Raw genomic sequence first — 26,042 nt, 5'->3', positions numbered from 1 at the left:
GAACCTCTTGCGGAACTGTTATCAGCAGGCCCAGGTGGAAATTGACATCTCCGGTCGCGGCCCTCCCTTCCCGGCCGAGGAAGACTTCCAATTAAGAAAGCGTTCAGGAACATTCAAGCTCACCGGGCGATTGGGACAATTGTTTCCAGCTTTTAACCATTTTTAGACCTTATTGCCACCATTAAAAAATTTTTGAAGGTCTTGACTAAGCAGCGGTCCCTCAATAATTTTGTCAGGCAGATGTCCTCTATCTTCCTCCGTTCCTCAGAACATCTCTTATCACCTTCTATTTAAGTAAATTATCCCCACAAGAGGCGCTTTGGTATTTGTACTCCTGATTTTGGCTCTCGTAACTCTTGTATTGTTAATCGTTAAGATTATGTTCTCTCTAAGAGAGAAGAATTTTTATTGTCTTTTGGCCTGGATTTTTGTATTCCTCCTTATAGACCCAGCTTTCCGCATTTTTCTTTCCCTTTGAGGTGTTGTTTCAGAGAATCAAGCATTTGAACGATAACATAAGTGCCTAACACAACAAAAACTCTCTCTTTTACTAGCATGATTCTTACAATAAATTAAAAATCTTTTAGTCATCCATTTTTCAATTTTAATGATATGATCATATTGGAGAAACTTTAAAAATAAAAATTTGATAATCTGCAAACCAGATAAAAGGTAGAGGAGTGGTAATTCTAAATCTTGGTGATTATTTGGAAAAAATGAATTCAATTCCCCCTTCCAAGATTACTGTTTTTCATCTTATGGTGAACCTAACGCCCGCTGAACATTGAAAAGGGAAGACAAAATCAATAGATTCCTTAGGAAAATTAAAAGGGCATAATTAATGATACTACCTATCAAATTACTTGTTACCGGCTCATCATTTAGCATACGTTTTACGGACTGGGCAAAAATTAAAAGGAAGATATTCCTCTTAGACCAATTATGTCGTCATATAATATCGCGTAAAGGGGATGTCATTTATAAAATCTCCAAATTTTTGTAACACTTTTAAATGAGTTTTCTAATATCACAGTTTTATCTAAAATTAATGGTGTATTTTAATTTTCAACACTATTTCTTTTGTCCAACAAGACGGTGGTCTCTATAATCTTAATTTTGACAATTGTTGAAGTCTTGTTTATAAATGTCAGTGGGTCTCAAAACTATTGAAATTATTCTTTTGCACAAAATCTTTAGCGTTCTGTTGATGTATTTCAATGGTTTTAAAAGTAACCAAGTCTTTTAAATCTTAAAACTGTTTTTATTTTTAATAATGTCTACTTGCAGGTCAGGGAGTAGCTATGGGTTCCCCTTTGGGCCGTTGTTTGCTAGCTCATCTTCATGAGTCATTTAGAAGAAGAATTTTTAAATAATTGCATCATCTTGTTTAAGCCTGTTCTATATAAACGATATGTTGATGACACTTTTGCCCTATTCCTTATCCTTTGTTGTTGTTGTGTTTCATTTGATTTTATTAATTCTGTACATCCCAATATGAACCATCTTGAGACTGAACAACAAAATTCGATTTATCATTTTTGGATAAAGATCTACTTAGGCAATCAACATGCCTTTGACTTCTGTTTATCGTACAGGCCAAAACGTTTACAGGCAGGCAGTAACTAGTTTTAGCTCTTGTTTTTATTCTTTTAAGGGGATCAATTCTATTACAACATTGGAAGTATCGAGCTCTCAAATATACTTCTAGTTGGTGCAATTTTCACTTGAAATTGATTATTTATCAAAGTTTTTTCGTGCTAATTCATCCTCAATTCCTAGTCCAGAAAATAATTAATAATATGCTTGGAGTTTCTAAGTATATGTCTCCCTCCTCTGAAAACTTTAATCTCTAAACTGAACATGTATGCTGTTATTCCCAAGTCATCCTCGGACAAATTACGTTCGGAAAAAATAAAAGTATCATTGAAAGAGAAATAGGTTTTTAAAATTAAATTTGATTCCTATGATTTCCAAAAAAGGCCAGAAATTCCCTTGTCCTAAAGGACAAGCACCTCAGGATTTTATCGGCAACAGTCTTTATCTATAAATTTGAATGCAGCCAAGATGTCATTATTCTTTTGTTATTTTCAGTAAAGACTAATTGCAATCCTCTATTACAGCCACTTAGGATGCTAGTTATCGTGGAAGGTTCCTGTATATCCAATCCAGTTTCATTCAAGCATTGAGAACACATCTACAAAATGTAAAATTCATGTTAAAAAAACACAATTTTCGATTCTCAGTGTTTTACATCTCAAATTGCCTTTTTAACTACCCTTGAGTCATTATATATGCACCTTCCCCTTAATTTTCCTCTTTTTCTGCGGTTTCTCTCTCTCGCTTAAGGTGTTGTCAAGGCTAAATTGACGTTTCTTTGCCATTCTTCCCTCTTGCGTTGTACTAAAAAGGAAAAAGTTAAATTTCCTTCACAAACTTGATGAATTTTAATATATTTATTTATTTATTTTATTTTATTTATATATATTTTATTTTTTATATATTTTATATTGACTTATAAAAAAAATTTTTACTATAGTATAATAATTGTTATTTTAATTTAGTTTTAACTATCTTTATAATTTATTGCAGACTGATGATGTATAAATATTATATAAACGTTTCTAAATAAAGAACTTTGAAGACTTCTTGTCTTATGGATCTCCTGATTATGAATTTATATATTGACTGTTGGCTATATATATATATATATATATATATATATATATATATATATATATATATATATATATATATATATATATATATATATATATATATAGTATAGCTATATGCCTGCCCTTGGTAGGCCAACTGAAAAGTAACCATAATTGGTTCAAGACTGTAGTAATGATGACAGGTATAGTTTCAAGAACATTACTGTATTCTTGGAGAAATGTTATTCATCAAGCCAGAAACAACATAATGTGCAACCACATTTATAGGAATCAGGTGTCTGATCGAGTAAGCTACAGAGCAGCACGCATGATGACTAGTATATCAAATATTCTAATTGTGTAGATGACATAGCTAATTCATGCATAACAAATAACGACTCAAAATGAAATGAAGTAGAATATGATTTCAACTCTTTGGTATTTTTTTAAAGTATATTACCTTTTAAATTTCGTGATCATTTTTCTTTACTATTGCCTTTAAAAGAACAAAAATTTTATCTGTCACAGCGCCCATTAAAAATCAGACTCGGAAATGAACACAACCTTAGACAAGACGATAGAGCAGAAGGATTTTGGGGAATTCTCTTCTTCATGCAGGTGGACCTTCAATTTCACCATTAATTTAGTGAGAAATGAGGCAAAATCTTTTTTCCTTATTCATGAATGGATACAAAAGCCTACCATAATGCCATTACAACTTCTCAGAAAACATAACAGCGTGAAAATTGTTCATTTTTCAGTTTTAGCAAAATGTAATGCATAGCAATATATTCATCTTTAAAGGTTGCATATGCTAAACAGTTTTGCAGTTAACTAGATGGACACATAAAAATCCTTTCTCAAATACAGATGCACCTCTACTTACGAACTTTCAACTTATGAACTTTCAGAGATACGAACAACCGTGATCACAAATTAAAAATGTATTATTATCATAATCTGCTGAATGAACTTAAGTTTTATATATCATTCGTATTAAAGAAATACTCTGTAAAATACAGAAGAGTACTAGTATTGTGTTTTAGTGTGAAAAAAAAACATAAATAGTACTGTACATATTGACTCTGTGTATATTGAGTTGAACTTACAAACAAATCAAGGTACCAATGCAACTCGTTCGTAAGTAGAGGACCACCTGTACTCTCTCTCTCTCTCTCTCTCTCTCTCTCTCTCTCTCTCTTCTCTCTCTCTCTCTCTCTCTATATATATATATATATATATATATATATATATATATATATATATATATATATATATATATATATATATATATATATATATATATATATATATACTGTGCATATATCAGGTAAGGGTGACAAAGTGAAGATCAGTCTGACTGCACCAACATCTCCTGATACATATACCATATATATATATATATATATATATGATATATATATACATATATATATATATATATATATATATATATATATATATATATATATATATTTTAAACAAATAGGACGACGAAAAGGAGGTATATATTCAGTTTTTATTTAACGTTTCAAAGCATATCATCATCAGGGCTAAAATGCAAAAATAACAACAATTAAAATCAAGCAAAGGACTCAGTAAAATATTAACGTTAAAACATATATATTAAAAAACATAAAAGTTAAAATTTTTAACGCCTCAAGAAATAAACTGAGTGACCAAGAAGGGCCAAATTTAAGAACTCTTGTTATATATATATATATATGATATACTATTCAAATATGGAACCAGTTATTTGGCAATTAACGACTCTTGATATATTATTTCATATAGCATGCTCCAATTTCAAAATCGTCATACAAATATAGACTTTGCATTGTACAAAATGTTCCCTTATGTTGGAAAACTCCTTCTTACTCAATACACCATGTTCTATGGCTATCTATATATATCAAATACCTTTAGCATTCTTTGGTGTAACTATTTAGATTACATCTTGTTTTATATATAGACCACCAATTCTATACAAGAACAGTGTCTTTAAATCTAAATGCCAATTGTTCTTGGATTACTTGAACAGGTTTGGGATTATATAAATATTTCTTTTGCCTAGCGTAGTTAAATTTTTTCATCGTTCGTAAAGAAAATATAAAAATCAAGTTTGGTACTAAATATATGTTTGTTGAAAATTTATTATTCAAGAATGAGGTTGAGTTCCTTAGAAAATACTTTCAGAATAACTGCTACCTAAACTTTTATTTGAGAAATATCTCAAAAAATTCTTGAATAATAAATTTCAACCAAAATTCCTGTACCTACAGTACCTAAACTTGATTTTTATGTTTCCTTGCCTTTTACGAACGATGAAAAATTTTAACTACGCTGAGGCAGATTTTAAAGAAAACTTTTACTGTATCAATCCCAAACCTGTTCTAAGTAATCCAAGAACAATTGGCTTCTTTTTAGATTTAAAGACACTGTTCCCAACCTTATGCGTTCTTTGGGGTCTAGAAATAGGCTTGCAGAGATGTAATCTCGGGACCTGTCCTTCCACATGGAAAAGAATGCTAAAAAGTTGACTCTCATCGTGGCGTTAGCTAGAGAACAAGTGTACATTGAAAGAAGGAGTTTTCTAACATAAAGGGAACATTCTAAACAATGCAAAGCTTATATTTGCTATGACGATTTTGAAATCCTAGAGCAAGCTGCTGATGAAACTTTCTCCATATCCTCGAGTCGTTAACCATCAAACAACTGGTTCCATCTTTGAATAGTCCATCTTCTTCTGCCCCTCTGTTTATTGCTTAAGAGAAGTGCCCTTCTTGGTCACTCAGTTTTCTTTTCTTGAGGCGTTAGGTTGGTTTTAACTTTTATGTTTCGGTTTTAATATCTATGTTTTAACGTTAATGATTTTACTGAGTCCTTTGTATTGATTTTAATTGTTGTTATTTTTTATTTTAGCCTGATGATGAAGCCAGAAACGTTGGCTGTAAATAAAGCTGAATCATTTCACCTCCTTTTCGTCGTCCTTTTGTTCATATATATATGAGGGATTAATGTATGTATGTATATATATATGTATATATATATCATCATTCTTATATATATATATATATATATATATCCCATAAGGTGCTGTCGTAAAGGCTGCACCTCCCCCTCTAGTTGGCCCTTTTGTTTTTCTGGAATACCAGCATTTGACTTCTAGAAATCAGAGCACAGTTTATCAACATTTGCCTTTCCAATTTTCTGTGTGAGAAGTCACGTATAAGTGGGCATTCATTCCTAAGTCTTTGGCTTAACCCTCAGCCAACTAAGACTTTATCCTGTCTTAAAACAACCTTTCTGGCAGATTAAGCTGCTAAATGTCTTACCTGCAGGACCGGGGGACCGGAATTGACCACCAATGGACTCATCTTGGACTGTGCCAGGCCTTTAAGGGTCAAGACTAGCAGTTAGTTAGTAGTGTTCAGTAGCAGTTGCAGGGGACCTTTATCAATTTGCTGAGCCATTTTTCCCTTCAAACCAGACTTCTGTCATTTTTTGTTTGCCAGTGTGATCACCCCTAATCATTCTTCGCCAGAGACCCGCTTCCCATAGGTAAAGTGTAAAAGGCTTTTCAGTCACGTCAGTTGGCCCTTTAGAAGGTCTGGAATACCAGCATTTCAATTCTGTCTTTTGCTATATTTTTTATCTTTTGCCATTTCCAATATCCTGTGTTCCAATTAAAGTGGGCATTTTGAGTCTTTGGCACCCTCTGTAAAAAAACTCGAGACTTATCCTGTGTTATAAATGGCGTAAAAGAGGGACCTATTCAGTGGACTCATCTTGGACTGTGCCTGGCCTTTAGTCAAGACTCCATTAAAAATATATATAGCCCTTTATCAATTTATAGCCATTTTCCTTCAAATGCTTTCTTTTGTAAATATAATTCTTTAATTATTCCAGAAGTGTTTTACGTAACATTTCTAAATATATGATCTCTTAAATTACCTTTTTTCTTATATTTTACGATTTCCTTTATGCAAGTCAGAACCTAAGGCCAATTAAATAAAGTTTCCATTGACAGCATCAATAATATACCAATAAATTATATATATTAAAAAATATATATATATATATATATATATATATATATATATATATATATATATATATATATATATATATATATATATATATATATATATATTATCAAGAGATATCCCTCCCTCATGTAGACCCCAGTGCATATTTAATTTTGAAATGTAGTTGTTATTCCTTTGACTGTGGGGTCTAAGGAATTCACAGCGTCGACAGAAAAAAACAGACAGAGTTTGAACCAGATCGAAGCTGTTACCACCAGTAGGTAGCGCATAGGCCTCCCTTCCCCACCCCCCCCAAATCGTTCGATCCGGGGAACAATGGAACCCCCCTTCTCACCCCCATCACGTGATGTAGGAGTAGTTAGCGTTGAGAAGGTGAAGGGGCTTATTAGGGCTAGTGGCCAGGTAGGACCTTAATCTTTAAATACTTAACCTTAAGGAATCTTTCCCTCTGCCCTCTTTGCTGGTTGTCTGACGTGTTTGAAGGAAATGTCGACCTAAGATGAGGCCCCCACAAGACGCCGCTGTTTTTGGAAGAATCCAGAAGCTTTCTCATCTCCATGCTGAGCGGATGTCTAGCGCTCATCCCCTTCAGCGAGCTGACGCATTTCTGACAAACAGCCAATCGATTGTGGGTGCCACAATTTATTAGTCCAGGTTTGTACATTGCAAACAGTCAGTAAGCCAGCCCTTTCCCTTCTCCCTGAACCCTTTAAATTTCCCATTCCTTTAGACTTTAACTCCTTCCTCCACAAAGCAATTTTCCCTTGTTAAGAGTCCTGCTTCGGCCTCCCATATCTTGCCCTATAATGTGCCGTGAATTACAGTAAAAGATCCAGTGATAAACATCCAGTTATCCCTTCCCCAGTGCAACTTAAGGGCAAATTAGTCTAAGTAATACAAGTGTTGAGGTTTTCTCTTTGTGTGATTGTGAGCACGTGTTCCTTGTTTTAAAAGCCCAATCGAATATGATTTCAAGACTGTGATTACGTGATTTTCTTATAATTATCTGCCGGGCTACATAGTGGTTAATATTTAACATGTGCAGTATGTAACATTTTATAGGGGGGATTCCATTTCCCTCAGTGTGTGCCGCCATTCTAATCCAGAACCTCTCTTACAGGGGAGATATCAGCTGCTCCATTGCACTCTGTGTCCTATCAGCCTGACTGCCATTCAAATCCTGAAACTATTCCTGGTCGCAGTCCAATTACTGAAGTCCGTTGTGGCCAGCTAAATTTTATATGAATTAATTTCTTCATCCTGGAGTTCAATCCTTCACAGCATAATTAACTGAGAACCTTTTAATGTAATTTTGTCCTAATCAAGTTATTATTATGATGGCAATAATTGTATTGTACATTGGCCCCTTCTTAATTAGCTTGCTTGCTTGCCAATTACTGCATTATTGCTCACTGTATTCAATTAATGAGCCTGCCCATTGGTTACCATTTTGCATTCTGTTTTGTCTCCTTGCTTAATTGCTAATCACTGTAAATAAACCCCTTTAAATTGTAAAGGAAGTCTAATTCCAAATGGTGACCTTAATCATTTAAGTATAAATCCAGGGAAAATCTAAGGTAAGTTTTCAAATAACTTTTCCTTTGTTCATAATCTGGGCTCACTTGGTTGTTTGGCAGTATCATGTTAAACTTTGTTTCAATTCTCTCCTCAACCAAGCCACCAGTTTATGACTATATATATATATATATATATATATATATATATATATATATATATATATATATATATATATATATATATATATATTGTGAGGGTGAGTGGTTGTCTGAGGAAAACGATCGTTTGTTGTTGTATAGTTGCCGCCTTACTCGGGAATGCTTTTCTCTCTGTTGAGAGTTTTCGTCTGTCGCATTTACGGTGACAGAATTAGTCAGGTTTTGGAAAGCAGATCGGCAGGTTCTCTTCAATGTTCTGTCGAGAACACAACAGCAGCAGTTTTCAGAGGATCACCATGTTGTGGGTGATGGCAGCAACTGCAGGTTTCTGAGGATCACCTTGTGGGTGATTCCAGCGACAGCAGTTTCCTGAGTATCACCTGGTTGGAGGGTGATGGCCACATCAGCAGATCTGAAGCGTCACTGGGTTGGACTTCAAGTACTCAAGGAGGAGGTCATGACCGGATCATATTTTTAGTCACCATTACTGCTGGTGGAGCAAAAGACTCTCATGGAGTTACTTTATTGAGTTGAGCAAAAGGCTCTTGTTATATTGTTGAGCAAAAGGCTCTCAAGTCATTGTTGTACAATATTGAGCGAGTGGCTCATGTAATTGTGGTTAATGAGCAAGTATGGCTCTGAAAGCATTTATGTAATGATTAATATTTCATTTTTGTATTCGTGTGGTGCTCCTGCTGGACATTATTTATTTTGTGATTTATTTATTGAGAATTGTTGAATTTAAAGTAACATATAAGGAACCATGTAATTTAATTGTTGGTTATAGTGTTGGTCGTTTGCTTTAAGTTTCTATTTTCCAAAACCTTGACTCATTTGTAAATATGTATAAAAATTTTGGATAATAAATTAGTTTTAAGGTGACTTAAGTGGTTTTGTTAATCACCTTTCTCCTTTGCTTGTCTCCCCTGCTGCCAGTCATTCCAGTCTCATTCTATTTTGGGAATTAAAATCCTGCAGGGCCGACTACAGTTCATTACAATATATATATACATATATATATATATATATATATATATATATATATATATATATATATATATATATATATATATATATATAGATATATATATATATATATATAGAGAGAGAGAGAGATAGAGACATACATACACACATACATACATATATATATATATATATATACATATATAAATACATACATATATATATATATATATATATATATATATATATATATATATATATATATATATATATATATATATATATATATATATAGATATATATATATATATGGTACAGGGAAAGTTAGAAAGGGAAAGCATAAAGAGAATAGAGAGAGAGACAGAGAGAGAAAGAGTAAAGAGAGAGAATAGGGAGAGAATAGAAAAGAGAGACAGAGAGAAAGAATAAAGAAAGAGAATAGAGAGAGAGAACAACAATTAAGCCTTGGTTGTTATGCATCGAGAGACTAGAGGTGCTGAATACGCAAACCGTCTTGCACAAACTCAAAACAGTGAGCGAGTATATCGTGACCAGGGCCATAAAACAGATCGTAAAATCTGGAAACTGTGGCCTCGCGAATTAGCTGACTGAGGATCACTCAGCACCTCGTCAGAAGCAAACATTACAGCCATATCTATAATCCCCCCTTCCATAGGAGGCGTTTTCATGGTAATTCCATGGAATTGGGGCTGGACAAAGTGATATAATTCAACACCTCTCCAATCAAACATTCTAGGGAGAAGTCTTTTACACCTCCTCCTAAGATCATTTACAATCAAATCCTCTAAGGAGAGATTTTAGCGACACCCACCACCGTCCTTCACAATCAACTATTCGATGGGAGGCCTTACAGATAAAATCTTCCAAGGGGGCACTGAGAAGGAGGACTTGGAAAGATAACCAGAAAACCCAGGGGTTCCAGAGAAGCCAGTAGCCAGAAGAAGAGCATTCGAGTCCTAATCCACCATCCAGGGAATACATAACTTTCCCTTGCTTTCATGCTACCAAACAGACTTAATAGAACTGTCTAGAAAGAGTGATTTCAAGATAGTAGCTGTAACTGTATGTAAATTGTATTTAAGTTTGTAGTTAACTTTCATCATTAAAGTAAAGAAAACTACTGTTTCGTCTCCATTACGCCTTTCTGAGAGATATTATTACCTTAATATAATTCCCTTCCAAATAACAGACTTGCAAGCGGCAGACGACGGGAGAGATACTGTGGACGACTATTTCGGCAATAGAAGAAATAGAAGAAATTAAATATATATATAAGATATATATATATTAATATATCAGGAAAACAACTTATTGCATATATATATATATATATATATATATATATATATATATATATATATATATATATATATATATATATATATATATATATATATAATGAGCAATATATATAGAATATATATATATATATATATATATACATGACAATCAAATGCGGGAATACAGACATCGGAAAAAGGACAGGAATACTCTTGATTCTTTTATTTGATTACATGTTTATTCCCAAAGTAATCATGGATTATGAAACGTTGGGAATAAACATGTAATCAAATGGCTAATCAATATATTCTGTCCGCTCTTCCCATTTATTATATATATATATATATATATATATATATATATATATATATATATATATATATATATATATATATATATATATATATATATATATATATATTTTGTTTTTCCTGGCGATTTAGTTTGAAGTATTCTCTGTGAGACAGGTAGCAACAATTTAACGTAATTTAGCCTTGTGATTCTGACTTCGTGGGTCCAGGAAGACGTAAAAAAAAGGGAAACAAAGGAGAATTTCATATTAGCATAGGGCTCTTGTTACTGAGGGAAATATTACGTAAAACACGTGGGCAAATTTAAAGGAGTGTATTTACATAAATGACATCAGTACAGGAAAGAGGAACGCAAGTAGATTATTGATCCTGAAGGGATTCCTATGGGATGAATGAAACTGGGGATTCAGACACAGTCCAAGAAGCTTCCACGAAATAGGGTCCCTCTGAAATGAGAGATATGCACATTATACGCCAGTAATGAAAATAGACAAAAGAATAATGAATTCGAAGCTGCACTGAGGGTGCCAAGGGACTTCGATGAATTAATAAAGACTTAGTACTGCCGATGCAAGAGGCGCACGGACATTAGACAAGGGATTCGTTGATTAATGGTGCTCACTTCAAGTAAATGTTACGAGGACAAAGCGTGACTGAATGGAGGTTTTCCAGGGCACATTACCGTAAGACAGGTGTGGTTCCAACGGAGAAAATTGGTCCATGGATGACTTACGATTTCCAAGGGCGAGTTCTTCCACGTAGAAGGATGCAAGGGCACGGCGATGGGGACTTCTCGAAGAAGGGCAGCGCGTGGGAATTTCACGAAGGGCCAGGCAATTCTTGAGGGCATCGGCAGGTCAACGGTAAAGCGAACACACGTGGCTTGCGGTCGAAGGGCACAAGGAGAAAGTATATTTTGGAAAGGGCCATGTGGTTAGCTAAAGGACACTGCCAAGGGCAGGTGGTTTGGTCCTTCTTCACTCCCTGTCGTCCACCCGTGTGTGTGAGGTAGAGGCCTTGTGTTTTCTGCTTTTATCTCCTCCTATGGGGCAGGGGCACTTCCAACATATGGGGGTGTTGAATCATCTCCAGCTGATGTCCGCAGGGGAGTTTTGCCTGTAAGAAAAACCACCAGACAGAGATCACCTTTGCCTCGAAGAAAGATCTGTTTGAAAAGGGAGTGGCCTTAATCTTTTAAACCCTTGTATTCTGACCGTGCTAAGTCGATAGACAGATGGTCTGTCGATCGGGCGGCTGGCAGTACATGAAAACAACAGAACAACCAACAACAACAAAAGAGGGGGGAAGGCAATTTGCTAGCGAATTCTTGCTAATCATAATACCTCCCCATACAAGATGATGTACATACCTCCTTCAGGTGTGTACATCGATATGCAAGAATAAGCGACAAATGCTTTACGTTACTCTACATTCTGCCTTGCAATGAACTTTACTACTAAGGGTTTTATGAAGCTGTGACATTACTTTTAATAACACATTGGGACAAGTTTCTTTAACAGGACGCAAAGTGATTTAAACACTTGCAAAAGAGTAATTACTTTAGATTTGGTTACCCATTGGTAACTTTATAAAGTGACTCGAACAATTGTAAATTAATTAAGATTATAAGACCACGTATATGAGGCTATGGCCAACAAATGAAAAGAAAGGTTATTGTTCAAGAATTAAAATACACGGTTACTTAATTTTAGATAAAATGCATGCGGCTAGTACAATCTGCCTTGAAGAGGCTGTGTAAATGAAAAACAGCGTTTATTTTTTGTAAAGGACATCCCCTTTACACGATATTGTAATGACTATACATATTCGCATTGGTAATTACTTAGCTAACAGTCCAATGCTAGCTGACGGCTGACCCTCACACAGGGATTTTGACAGTCGTATGCGGGCGAGAGTATTCGCGAGCGTTAATTCGCTAACCTTAAACTACGCTAATTTTATGCGTCCACGGCCCACACTGAGTACTCAATGTTATGACGGGGCGAGCAGACAAAAAAAGTGGGGTCTAGGACAAACAGAGTTCTTGGAAGGGAGGGAAGGGGAAAAAGGGATAATAATAACAAAAGGAAAATTAACAAGATGTTACGAATGAAAACGTGACCGCATATGAAAGGCGGAACACGTCTCTCAGAGCTTATGAAAGGGGCATTAAAATCACAAGGGCAAGAGTCTATGACTCGCGATTCATTAAAATAAAGATAAATAAATGACTAAAAGAAAGTAAATGATATTGGCAGAAGAGCTAAGGTAAGAGGGAATTCATGGTCCTTCGCCTATAAATTACGGCCCGGACTATCACTTCAGTCCCAGGGCGAGAAAGTGCACCCGAAGGGCGCGACTCCTTCAGGAAGAGCTGACACGCATGCCCGGTGCCAAGGTATGGGCGCAAGGGCGTGCCACTTCTCACTCTGTTATTCTCAATGATTTATACATTGCGTGGGGAATGGTATCCCGTACTTAATTGCCTCTTGTGGTGATAATTTAAGGAAAGATTAATAGAGGATGATAAGAGATAGAAGTTCCTGAGGAACGGAGGAAGATAGAGGAGGGCCTGACATCCCCTTCTGGATTAGGGGTGCCAAGACCTTCGAAAGATGAAATGGTGGCACAGGTGCCATGGGAGCTCTAGAGCTCGTTGTAAACTACCTGGAATTTCCCACGCCCGTGGTAATTTCGCCTCGAGCCTTTCTTAATGGGACAGTCGTCCTCGGCCGGGGAAGCGGAGGGCCCGCCACCGGAGGGCGGCACGGAATGCCACCTGGGCCTGCTGCTGCGACAGCTGAGGCAGGAGTTTTCCGTGCTGGTTCTACCATGGTCCGTCACAGCTCTTGTAGTTCATTGGCCAAGGGAGATATGGCAGAATCCTGACTTGCAATTACGTCAGCGACGGGCTGAGGCAGAGAGGAGGCGGTCGGGGGCGGCGTGAGTGGCTCGCAGGAAACGATGACCAGCTCAGGCACGGGTTGCAAGGCCGCACCTGCCGGTGAGCTTCCGCGGTGGTCGAGAGGGACCGTCTCTCTCACCGACGCTGGTAGCGGTGCCAGGCCGGGGGAAGAGAGGGGCCCCTGAGCTGGATCCCGTGAATGGAGATCGGGGTAGTGCTCTGGCGCTGGCGCTAGGGCAGAGTCAGGCACAATCAGAGGTTTCTTGGGCTCGTCAGTCAGGACGGACGAAGCTTGGCACTTCTCGGTACATGCAAGCAGCACCGGCAGGAATTTGGCATCTCCGGAAGGGAGATCTGATTGGGGCCCTGGCACTGAGGCAGGGCCGGGCACTGGAATTGGATCGGGAACCGATCGAGGGGGCCACTGTACATCGTACTCAGGTGGCACTGGTGGGGACTGCACGTCCTCCTGGTACCCAGGGGGCGCCAGTCTTGACTGAGGGAGAAGCGGGGGAGGATTACTCGCGCCCGAGGAAGGATTCGGGGAATGTGGACCCCTTGGTTGTCGTGATTTTTGTGGGGACTGAAAGTCCTGTCCCAGGATGACGTCATAGCCTCTGGGGAGATGGCCTGCTACTGCAAGATTGCAAATTTTGGATTGGTGAGGTCTTGTGACTCTCAATTGGACCGTAGGGAGTATCATTTTAAATTGATTTATTCCCTCGATCGTGACGAGTTTTCGTCTATTGACGATAGCTCCGTAGGGAACTCTGTCCCTTCGGATGAGGGAGATTTGCGCGCCCGAATCCTTGAATGCAGTGACTCGGCGAGCGTGGTGGCTACCTCGTGGAGGAGTCACGTATACGGGCCCTTCGACGGGAGGGCCTAATGACTGGGGATCTATGACGGCTAAGGCGACGGTGGGAGCATTTGATTTATTATTGCGCGGGCATTTCGCCCATGCGGGAGAATGGCCATAAACCTTGCACGCCGTGCAAAAGGTCTGGCTGAAGTCTTTCCGCGCTGCCCCTATGGAGGGCGCAGGCAAGTTATTTGGCGGTTTTCCGGGAGAGAGAGGAGCCGGTTTCTTGCTCCGGCACTGTTTGGAGGAATGCCCCGTTTTCTTGCAATAATGGCAAGTTAGGGGTTTGCCCGAGTTCCCATTTTGTGGAATTTGATCCTCCGAGGAGGGACGGGGATGTATCTTCCGCCCATGGATCCTTCTTGAGGTGGTGAGTTTCCCACATGTATGCTATTCGGCAACACTCGGTGAGTGTTGCTGGGGCTTTTTCTACTATATGAGTGGCGAGGGCAGGAGGGGCATAGCGCAGGAAATGCTCGAATTTAAACCGCTCGAGTACCTCGGCGGTGCTTGTGGCTCCTTCAGAATCGAGCCATTTTGTCAACGCCCTCTCCGAATGGTACGCCCAATCGGACCAAGTCTGGCCTGCTTCTCTGGGCTGCTCTCTCCAACGTCTCCTCCACCGCTCGGGGGTAATCTCGTACGCCTTCGTAACTGCTAGGCGTACGGCTTCCCAGTTTCCCCTGTCGTCTGCTGGAAGGGCGTGGTAGGCAACGAGGGATTTCCGCCCAGGAATTTAGTGAGAATAAGGGAGAGTTCGGGGAGAGATTGCAGCACTCCAGGACTCGTTCGGCCCTTTCAAGCCATACTTCAGGTTCGGACTCTGTCCATTTTGGCATGAACGAGTGAGCTTGGCTGAGGGCACTCATTCCCGCGGCAGGGGCGGGGGTGGCGTGCTGTCGTTCTAGCACCTGGAGCTCATGGGCGCGTTCTCTCTCTCTCTCTCCTGCTCTTGGGCAATTCTTTTCTCTCTCTCTCTCCTCACGTTCTCTCTCCTCTCGTTGTTCTTGGGCAATTCGTTCTCTCTCCTCTCGTTGTTCTTGGGCAATTCGTTCTCTCTCCTCTCGTTGTTCTTGGGCAATTCGTTCTCTCTCTCTCTCCTCACGTTCTCTCTCCTCTCGTTGCTCTTGGTCAGTTCTTTCTCTCTCTCTCTCCTGCCGTTCTCTCTCCTTCTCCTCCCGTTCTCTTGCTCTCTCCGCCTTGGCATCGTCCACTCGCTCTTGAACCCATTCTCTCAGATCTTGCCCCGATAGTCCCATGTCCTTCCCAGCGGACAGGTAGAATTTGAAATCCTCGTTTTGCTGGGCTCTAGTATTAGCCATCTTGAAATAATGGTTATACGCACCTGAAAAGACTCAATTGCAGGAATCTGAAACACTCAATTGTTCAGACTGCAGAAGAATGGATCTGTCTGAATAAAGACAGTTGATTAGTAAGTCTGAGGAGACCTTTTGTTAAAATTGGATGTGTCTTGGAAAGACGTGGTTGTTCTTGGCGAACGAATTTTAATATGTGTCTCGGAAGACGTAGTTGGATTTTGTCACGCTCGGACTTGGCCGGCTGTAGCGTGAAGTTAAGGAGTTGTTCTAACGAACTAGAATGATCAGTCCTGTAAGGGCTTAGATGTGTGTGAACTACACTATATAATGTCTCAAAAGGACTTAATTTTGGGTTCCCGCAGGAATGAGAAATTCTCGCCACGTGCGACATAGAATTTTAGTATGAGTCTCTGAGGACTGGAATTTGGAGAAATTCTCGCCACATGCGACGTAGAATTTTAGTATGAGTCTCTGAGGACTGGAATTTGGAGAAATTCTCGCCACATGCAATGTAGAATTTTAGTATGAGTCTCTGAGGACTGGAATTTGGAGAAATTCTCGCCACGTGCGATGTAGAATTTTAGTATGAGTCTCTGAGGACTGGAATTTGGAGAAATTCTCGCCACGTGCGACGTAGAATTTTAGTATGAGTCTCTGAGGACTGGAATTTAGAGAAATTCTCGCCACGTGCGACGTAGAATTTTAGTATGAGTCTCTGAGGACTGGAATTTGGAGAAATTCTCGCCATGTGCGACGTAGAATTTTATTTAGCTTGCCCATAGGACTGGGGAATACAATTCGTCCCTTAGGACTTAGAAATTACTAACGGGAAAACCCAAAGAAAAATGTTTGCTGAGAAATGAATGGAAAAAAAAAAAAATGCTACACACGCGGGCATGGGCGGGGGGGGGTGCAGGACATCTGACCAACACCGGAGTTATTTTTAGATTCTGTGTGAATGGACCCGTATATTTATAGATCGTCTGGGATTCCGGGGAATTTCCCAGTCGTCTGAGAGGATAACAGTTAAACGACCTAGTAATTTTCCCTATAAGCGGAGTTTAAATTTCGCTTTCCTAACACCTAACTCGAATTCTAACTACACTGAGAGAATTTCAGCAATGCAAGCTGACTTCGTCTTGTCCCACGTGGGAATTTATTCGCGCCTAAATAACAGTTCGCTAATTCGAAATGCGAAGTAAAATTTATCACAGAGGAACTTCTTTCGCACTATTCCTCGAAGTAAGAATATGGCAAGATTTTAACACAGGAATTTTTGCACTATTCCTCGAAGCAAAAGATATGGCAAAGATTTTAACACAGAGGAATTTTGCACTATTCCTCGATGGTTAGCACAGGTTATTTCCTAACTACCTATCCTGAAAGGCATGCATTAACGAATCTAATACGGCGGTTCTTTTCTCTCAGTGAATACATGCATACCTATTTCTATTTCCTAGGAACAGTCACGATTGTAAAAAGGTTTTGCTAAGATTAAAATTGCTAAAAAATAGAATTTTCTGGTTCTGTGAAATGGTTTTACTCAAAATGATGTCAATAGTTTCCCCCACTGGGACATTTGTGAATAAAGATTCACACATCAAAACTGGCCATTAACAAACCTGAGTCTTGTGATAAAATTTTGTCTTTACAAAGGTCGCCATTTTTAGGTAAAGCATGGTTTTTTTTTGTTAATGGTTCTGGTTAATGGGAAACTATTGACATCATTTTGGGTTAATTTATTTCCTGATTCTGACTTCTATTACGGAAAACACATTAAAAAAGAGGAAAACAAACTCTTTTAGAATTACCAGTATGAGGACACTGCCTTTGTTTTTGATGGTAAACTTTTTAAACAATCAGACGGTGTAGTGCCATGGGCTCTCCTTTGGGTCCCTACATTTGGGAAAACACCTTCATGTCCTCCTGGAGGAGCGCATGATCCTCTGAAGGAGATGTCCTCTTAGGTTTCACCTATTTTTATGTAAGGTATGTTGATGACACATTTGCATTATTCAGAACAGACTCGGATATTGACTCCTTTTTAGCAACGCTAATTCTCAACATAACAACAAAATTTACAGTAGAAAAAAGAGGAAAATGGTCAACTACCTTTTTAGATGTACTTGTAACAAGAGAGAATGGTTCTTTTAACACCTCTGTTTTTAGAAAGAAAATTTTTACAGGTTTAGGATTATTATAGCTCATGTTTTTATGATTTTAAGCTTAATTCAGTGTCAACTTTACTCCATATGGCATTTTTTATTACATCAAATTGGCATTCCTTCAATCAGGAAATAAATTACCTTTTGGAATATTTTAAGAACAATTGCTTCCCTCAAAAACTTTTTTTTAGGATGCTTCGTAGTTTCCTTAATAATCAGTTTTACAACGACACTAAAACAGTTATCACGGTACCAAAGTTAGTCATTTATGCTAAGTTTCCATTCTTACATGATGATTCATTCAGAAAAAGGTTTATCCAGATCATACAAAATCATTATAATGCAGTCAGTATTAAACTAATACCGAAAAATCCCTTAACCATTGGGTCTTTCTTTAAGTGTAAAGATCGGTTAAGTCCCTTCCTGACCTCTAAATTTAGTATATAAATATATTTTAAGCCCAGATGGTGTAACTCTGGGACTTATGTGGGATCTACAACAAAGAAGGTTACTAAGTGGTCAAAATTGATTCTCATCGCGGAATAAGTTTTCGCTTTGGGAAGTAGGCTCTCTAACCCTGAGCATTCGAATATCAGGAATCAGGCAAAAGTTTGGAAAAACTCATACAAGAGAGAGACGATTTTTGCATCATAAAGCAAACGCAAAATCCTCACGAACTACCCATTCTTGAGTTATTCGTTGCTCATTAAGCAGCTTGTTCCCTAGCTGAATACCGAAACCTCTTCGCTCCAGCTGTATCTTAGTTGACGTGTCTCCTGTTTTTCTCTTGTGCCATTAGTCTTCTCTCTCTTAATTGAAGGTTGGTCGGCGGTCTTAGCTTTTAAAAATATCTTTGTAATTGTAAATTTTATTCCTTTTACTGCTTTTTAAGATTTTTTTAAGATTGTTTTATAATTTTTTGATGTTTATTGACAGATTCCCAGAAGATGTAATAAAAGTAATATTACAAAACGTCGGAATAAGGATGAAAAATATAGAAAATGGGCTGTTTCCTTAGTCACTGTGATTTATATATATATATATATATATATATATATATATATATATATATATATATATATATATATATATATATATATATATATATATATATAATAATTACAATAATTTGCTAGGAAATTGCTCCTTTTTCGTTTCCTGTCTGCCGACCTATCGATAGACATACCTGTATATCGACATGCGTGCCTACCTAATTATCAGCCGAGCTGGACAATGGAGGATCATGGTCAGAATACAAGGGATTAAATCAATTGTAAGCCACTCCTTTTAAGTAGATAATTCCTTATCCGAGGCAAAAGTGAATCTGTCTTGCCGACTCTTTCCAGGCAACCACCACCCACCCCCCCGGCCGTGGACACAGCTGAAATGACCCAAGTCCCTACCGAAGAACTTGTCCCCCTGCCCCAGCAGATGGCATAAAAGGACAGACAAACAAAGGGCCGCTCTCAGACTCTCACTGGGCAACATGGCGTAAAGACAAGACGAACACACTCACCACAAGGAGGACCATGCCCCTGGCTGAACGATGCCCTTAGCTCATCCCTTCTCCATCTAACCACATGGCCCCTCAAAGTATACTTTTACTTTTGTGCACTTCGACCGCCAATCACGTGTTCCCTTCACTGCTGGCCTGATCCTAACACGAGGGGGCCACCCACTCCATTACCTGGCGCTTCGTGAAGTCACCCACGTGTTGCCCGCGCCATCGGCGCCCCTACATCCTACCATGGGGAAGATCAACGCCTTCGCCCTTGTGAATCGGGAGTCAACCACTTGCCGCCTTCTTCGCTGGAACACTTCTCTCTTACAGTAAAGGGCTCTGTAAAGACGTCCATTCAGTCACGCTTTGTCCTCATAGAATTTACTTAATTTGAGTGCCAGTAATCACAGAATCTTTTGTTCAATTCCACTCGTGCTATTCGAGTGTCTGCTCTCAGTGCTAATCCATTATTAAGTCGTCGAAACCCCATTGGTACCCTCAGTGCAGCTTTGAATTCATTATCCTTTTGTCTATTTCCATTACTGGCATATAATCTGTGTATCTCATTTCGTAGGGACCCTATATCGTGGAATCTTCTTGGACTGTGCCTGGAATCCCCATTTTCATTCATCCCGTAGGAATTCCCTTCAGGATCAACAATTTAATTGCATTTCTCCTTCCCGTATTAATGTCTTTTATGTAAATATACTCATTTTAGTTTACCCACGTGTTTACATAATATTTCCCTTCAGAAGTAAGAGCCTTACGCTCATACGAAATTCCTCCTTTTCTCTTGTTTTATGTTTCACTGGACCCACAAGGTCAGAATCACAAGGCTAAAGTATCTGTAAATGTTGCTACCTCTCTCATAGAAACTATCTCAAAACCAGATTGTGCAGTAAAAACTTAAAAATGGCGACCTTTTGCCTTGGATTCTCGTTTTAGCGGTTGCATCCCCCTCCCCCCCCACCCTTGTCTTTCTGCTTTTGTTTGGGTTTGCATCTGCCAAATCAGTAATTAGCAAAGCTACGCTGCGTACAAGACAATTACGAACCTTTTCTGTAAAACCAGCGCACAGAACCAGAAATTCTGTGTAAGTAAATTGTGTTTATTTTAGCATAGGAATTTTTAAAGACGTGACTGAGCCTAGGGAAAAATACTAGGGATGCATGCCAATAAAAAAAAACGAGAGAGGAGAACCGCCGAAATTTATATTTTGAAAGCCTCTGCACGTGGCTTGCATGACCTTCATGATAGGATATTTAGGTATTAACCATTTCGTGACCACAAAATCTAGTTATGCGCGTATTCACATTTCTCCCACGTTGGATGAAAGTCAGCTTGAATTGCTGATTTTCCTTTTCTCTCTTGTATAGCAAAGATAAAGTTCCATATAGAAAAAATAGACTGAGTGGTAGGCAAGTGTGAAATTGATTTAGTTTCCAAATTTGTTTTCTCACACGATTTGCATTGGGGGAAAACTACAGTCTGTGCTTATAAACATTCCCCATTCCTTCGTCGCTAGGGTGGAAGCCATACTGCCCCACCTAGTGTCTAAAAACAGCGCAAATCTGGGAGACCTTTACTTACCCCTAACCCACTGATCTCGCCATTCATTCATTGCTAGGATTTGTTTGTTTAATTTTCCCTTGTTTTACCTTGGGCTCGTTCCAGCAAATCTTTTTTATTTCTGGTTTGTTTTGTTTGTTTCTTTAGGGTTATTCCTTTTGTGTGTGTGTCGTCTACTCATTGAATTAGGGGCCTTTAACATTTCAATATTCATGCTTGCAAAAGGAAACTTCTGTAAGCCCATACATGTAAAACCTCTCGCTAATCAGACCTCGTCTGTGCAGTAATTCTCCTAAGAAGCCAATATATTTCCAATCCAGTCCCCAATCAGCCTGCTTCGTCGGTAATTTGGGAGACCAAGTCATTTCCAATCCAGTCCCCAATCAGCCCACCTCGTCGGTAATTTGGTGAGACCAATCCATTTCCAATCCAGTCCTCAATCAGCCAGCTTTGTCGGTAATTTGGGAGACCAAGTAATTTCCAATCCAGTCACCAATCAGCCCGCCTCGTCAGTAATTTGGGAGACCAAGTCATTTCTAATTCAGTCCAATCAGCCTGCCTCGTCGTTTATTTGGTGAGACCAATTTATTTTCGATCATCGTCCCCAAGTCAGCCCGTTTTGTCGGTGCCTTGGGAGACCAATCATTTGCCAAATATCGCCCCCAATCAGCCCGCTTCGTCAGTAAATCGGGAGACCTATATATTCCAATCTCGTCCCCAAGTCAGCCTGTTTTGTCGGTACCTTGGGAGACCAATCATTTGTTAATCATCGTCCCCCACAATCAGCCCGCTTCGTCGGTAAATCGGGAGAGCCAACATTTGCTAATCATCATTCCCAACCAAACCCGTTCTGTCGGGTTTGGTTTGGGAGACCAAAGAATTCCAATTCCTAAAGGTTTTGAAAACCCTTCATACCGTAAAGTCTCCGACAGCCCCTCTGTTAAAAATTTATGTGCATTTATTATACCCGGACAACTCCTTCCTACACTTGGCAAGATCTCAGCAGAGTGAGGATTACAAGTTCTTCATGTCCTCGGGGAAGGAACTCAGCCTTTCCGGGAAAGAACTAAAAGACTGGGTACAGGGGAGGATGGATGCGATAAAGGCAGAAAGGGAGGCCGAAAGGGAGGCCCTAGAGAGAAGAGAGGAGGCAGAAAGAAAAGGAGGCCGAAGGGGAAAGGAGCCATTAGAGAGAAGGGAGGAGGCAGTAGGGAGTAGAGAATGAGAAGAAGCGCGCCCATGAACTCCAGATGCTGGCACAACGTGGCACTCCCCGCCCCCGCTCCCATCTTCGGGATGAGCGCCCTCAGCCAGGCCCGCTCGTTTATGCCCAAGTGGACCGAAGCTGAACCGGAAGTATGGCTCGACAGAGCCGAGAAGGTCCTGGAATGTTGCACCCTCTCCCCCGCCGAACTCTTCCTAGTATTAACTAAATTCCTTGGTGGGAAGGCACTGATTGCCTACAATGCCCTACCTGTGGCCAACCAAGAGGACTGGGACGTCATGCACCAAACCATTACAAAGGCGCATGAGATAACCCCTGAACACTGGAGGAGGCGCTGGAGAGGGCAAGTCAAGGAAGTCGACCAAACTTGGGCAGATTGGGCCTACCAGTCAGAGCGTGCCCATGCGAAGTGGTTCGAGTCTGTGGGAGTCAAGACCCTTGCAGACTCCATAGAGCAAATGAAAATAGAGCATTTCTTGCTCTAGGCGCCTCCGGCCCTCGCCACACACATAGGAGAGAAGGAGCCCACGACATTTGCAGAATGCTGTAGCATCGCTGACTCCTGGGATACCCATCACCCCCAACAGAGCTCCCTGCAGCGCAGAATTTGTCCACCTGTCTGCCTTTCGGGTACCCCTCCGCCGAAGAATGGGCAACCACAGAAACCCGTTGTATGTGTCGAAATAAACCAGCAGAGCCTCTTTCTCCCGGAAAACCAACCAATAAGTCTCCTGCGCCCTCCACAGGGGGCAAACCCATTTATTTCAGCCAAACCTTTTGCATGCTGTGCAAGGTTTATGGCCACTCTCCCTCATGGGCAAAATGCCTAGAAATAATAAGTCAGTACTCTTGCTGTCACCCTGGCAATTACAGATCCCTGAGTCCTTAGGCCCTCCAGCCGAGGTCCCACATATGTGGCACCTCCTCAAAAGGTAGCTACCCACACCCAGGTCATGGCATTTGATGACTCTGGCGTGCAAATTTCCCTCATAAGGTCTAAAAAAAGTTCCCTATGGAGCTATCATTAACCGACGTCAAACTCGTCACAATTGAGGGTATCAGTGATTTTTCAAAATGATGCTCTGACTGTTAAACTAGAGCCACAATACCTCATAAATCCAAAAGTTGTTTGTTTTGTTTGTTTGCAAGCTATCTTCCTGGAGGTTATGACATGGGACCTCCTGGGACAGGATTTCCAGTCCCCATTTAAGTTACACCAATCACTGCCAGTGCCAGGGCTCCAGTCAGATCTCCTCCAGGAGATTTCAAAATCGATTCCAAATCTCTGCCAGTGCCACTTGCATGCACTGAGCCATGCCAAGCTCCGTCCATAACAGATGATGAGCAAATTCCAAAGCAAATAATAGTGCCTGCCCCTGCCTTAGTGCTAGCGCCAGAGCACACCCCTGATCTCCATTCAAGAGATCCCAATAAGGACCCCTCTCTTCTCCCAGCTTGGCCGCTACCGGTGCTGGTAAGGGAGGCGGATCCTGTTGACCACATTTTTAAGCTCACCTAAAGGTGCGGCCTCGCAACCTGTGCCTGAGCCGGTCATTCCTACCTGGGAGCCCCTCACGTACCCCCGCCACCACCGCTTCGTCTCTTTCTCAGTCCTCGCCCAGACACAGCAGTGAGTAATGATTCTCCCATGTTTCAAATGGCTGATGAACTCAAGGAACTCCAACGGATCGTGATAGAGCTTGCAAAGAAGGCCCCTACATCAGCCATCAAGGAAGCCAACACAGCTGGCACTACAATACCCTCCCTGGGCTCGGTTCCACCTATTCCCCGGCCAAGACAAACCACCAAAGTAAGAAGGGTCCAAGGGAAAATACCACAGGCGTTAATAATTCCAGGTAGCTTCAAGAGAGCTCCAAGCTGTCCTGGCACCCGTGCCAACCTGGCACAGTGCCATCCTTTATCCTACGAAGACTTTGGCACCTCTATCCAGAAGAGGATGTCAGGGTCCTTCTATTCTTTTTTTTCTCTCTCTCTTTTCTTATAACTATGTCCTTTATTCTTCCTCAGACATTTCCCTTCCTTACTTTTGATTATCCATCACATTTACTTTATACCTTACCCAGGCCTTCATTTTACCTGAATCACTTCTGCCCATGCAGAGTGCCAGTGACAGATATGCCAACACTATAAACCCTGCAGCTCCACATTCATGCCTAACGCAGCATGAAGCATTTAAAAATGCGATATGCCATCGCCATTAGTTTTTATTACATAAGTGCCAACTTGGCACAGTGCCATTATTGTAGATTCAGGCAAAATGATCCTGCCAGAGGGGTTGCGCCCTCTGGTTATCTTTAATGGCCGTCTTATATAAGAACAGTCCTAGCTGTTTACTATAGGCTAGGGAATATAATTTTAGCATGCTTGATCAACATCTAGTTACAACAATTACTGTTTAATTTGTGCCTGCCATTTATCCTTTTGTTATTCTTTTATACCTCATGCACTTAGATGAGTGCCACAAGGCACCTATAAAGTCAGTGCCACCTTTGTAATACAAGGGGTGTGGCCCGCTATCCAGAAGGCGGAGGCACGTCCCCTTGCCTTCTTGTAATATCAGGAACTTCATTCCACCCCACCCCCACCTCTTCCCTTTGCTTGCCTATCTTAAAAGTCTAACATAAAGTCCCCTTTGAAGAGTAAAAATGGCGAACCCTTAAAATGATTAAATAAGCCTTAAGCTAAAATTATTTTACCTCCCTTTGATCACACCCTTTCAGGTGCTTATTATAAGTGTTATAAGAGTGCCATGAGATTCGGTGCCAAGCCTGGCACAGGTCTACCAAAAGACGTAAATCATGATGTCAGTTAAACCCAAGTATATTTCGTCATTTCAACGCCACTTAAAAGGCAAACTAACCCCATGCATTTAGGGGATGTCTAGAATTAAGTAACCATGTATTCTAATTTTTTAACATCAACCTTTCTTTTCATTTGTTGGCAACAGCCTCATATACCGTGGCCTTATAATCCTAATTAATTCACATTGATCAAGTAACTTTATAAATTTATCACTTTGTAGCCAAATGCAGTAATTACTCTTTTCGCAAGTGTTGAAATTACCTTATGTCCTATTAGAGTAATTTGTTCCAGTAAGTTATCAACAGTAATGCCGCAGAGTTTCATAAATCCTTTAGAAGTAAAGTTCATTGCAAGGCAGAATGTAGAGTAACATAAAGCATTTTCCATTCATTCTTGCATATATCGATGTTCACACCCAAATGAAGGTATGTACATCATCTTGTGTGGGGAGCTATTATAATTATAATTCGCTAGAAAATTGCTCCCTGAGCTGGACATTGGGTTATATGGTCAGAATACATAGGGATTAAAACCGATTGTAGGCCACTCCTTTAAGCAGATAAATCCTTATTCAAGGCAAAAGTGAATCTGTCTGGCTGCTTCTTTATAGGCAACCCCATTGCCCCCGCCCCAGCAGTGGACAACAGCTGAAAATCACTCAACTCTCTATGTGCCTGGACATGCCCCCTGCCCATAGGAGAGGGCATAAAAGTGA

Source organism: Macrobrachium rosenbergii, chromosome 7, assembly GCF_040412425.1.
Source record: "Macrobrachium rosenbergii isolate ZJJX-2024 chromosome 7, ASM4041242v1, whole genome shotgun sequence".
Taxonomy (NCBI): Eukaryota; Metazoa; Arthropoda; class Malacostraca; order Decapoda; family Palaemonidae; genus Macrobrachium; species Macrobrachium rosenbergii.
This window is presented reverse-complemented; position numbering follows the sequence as displayed.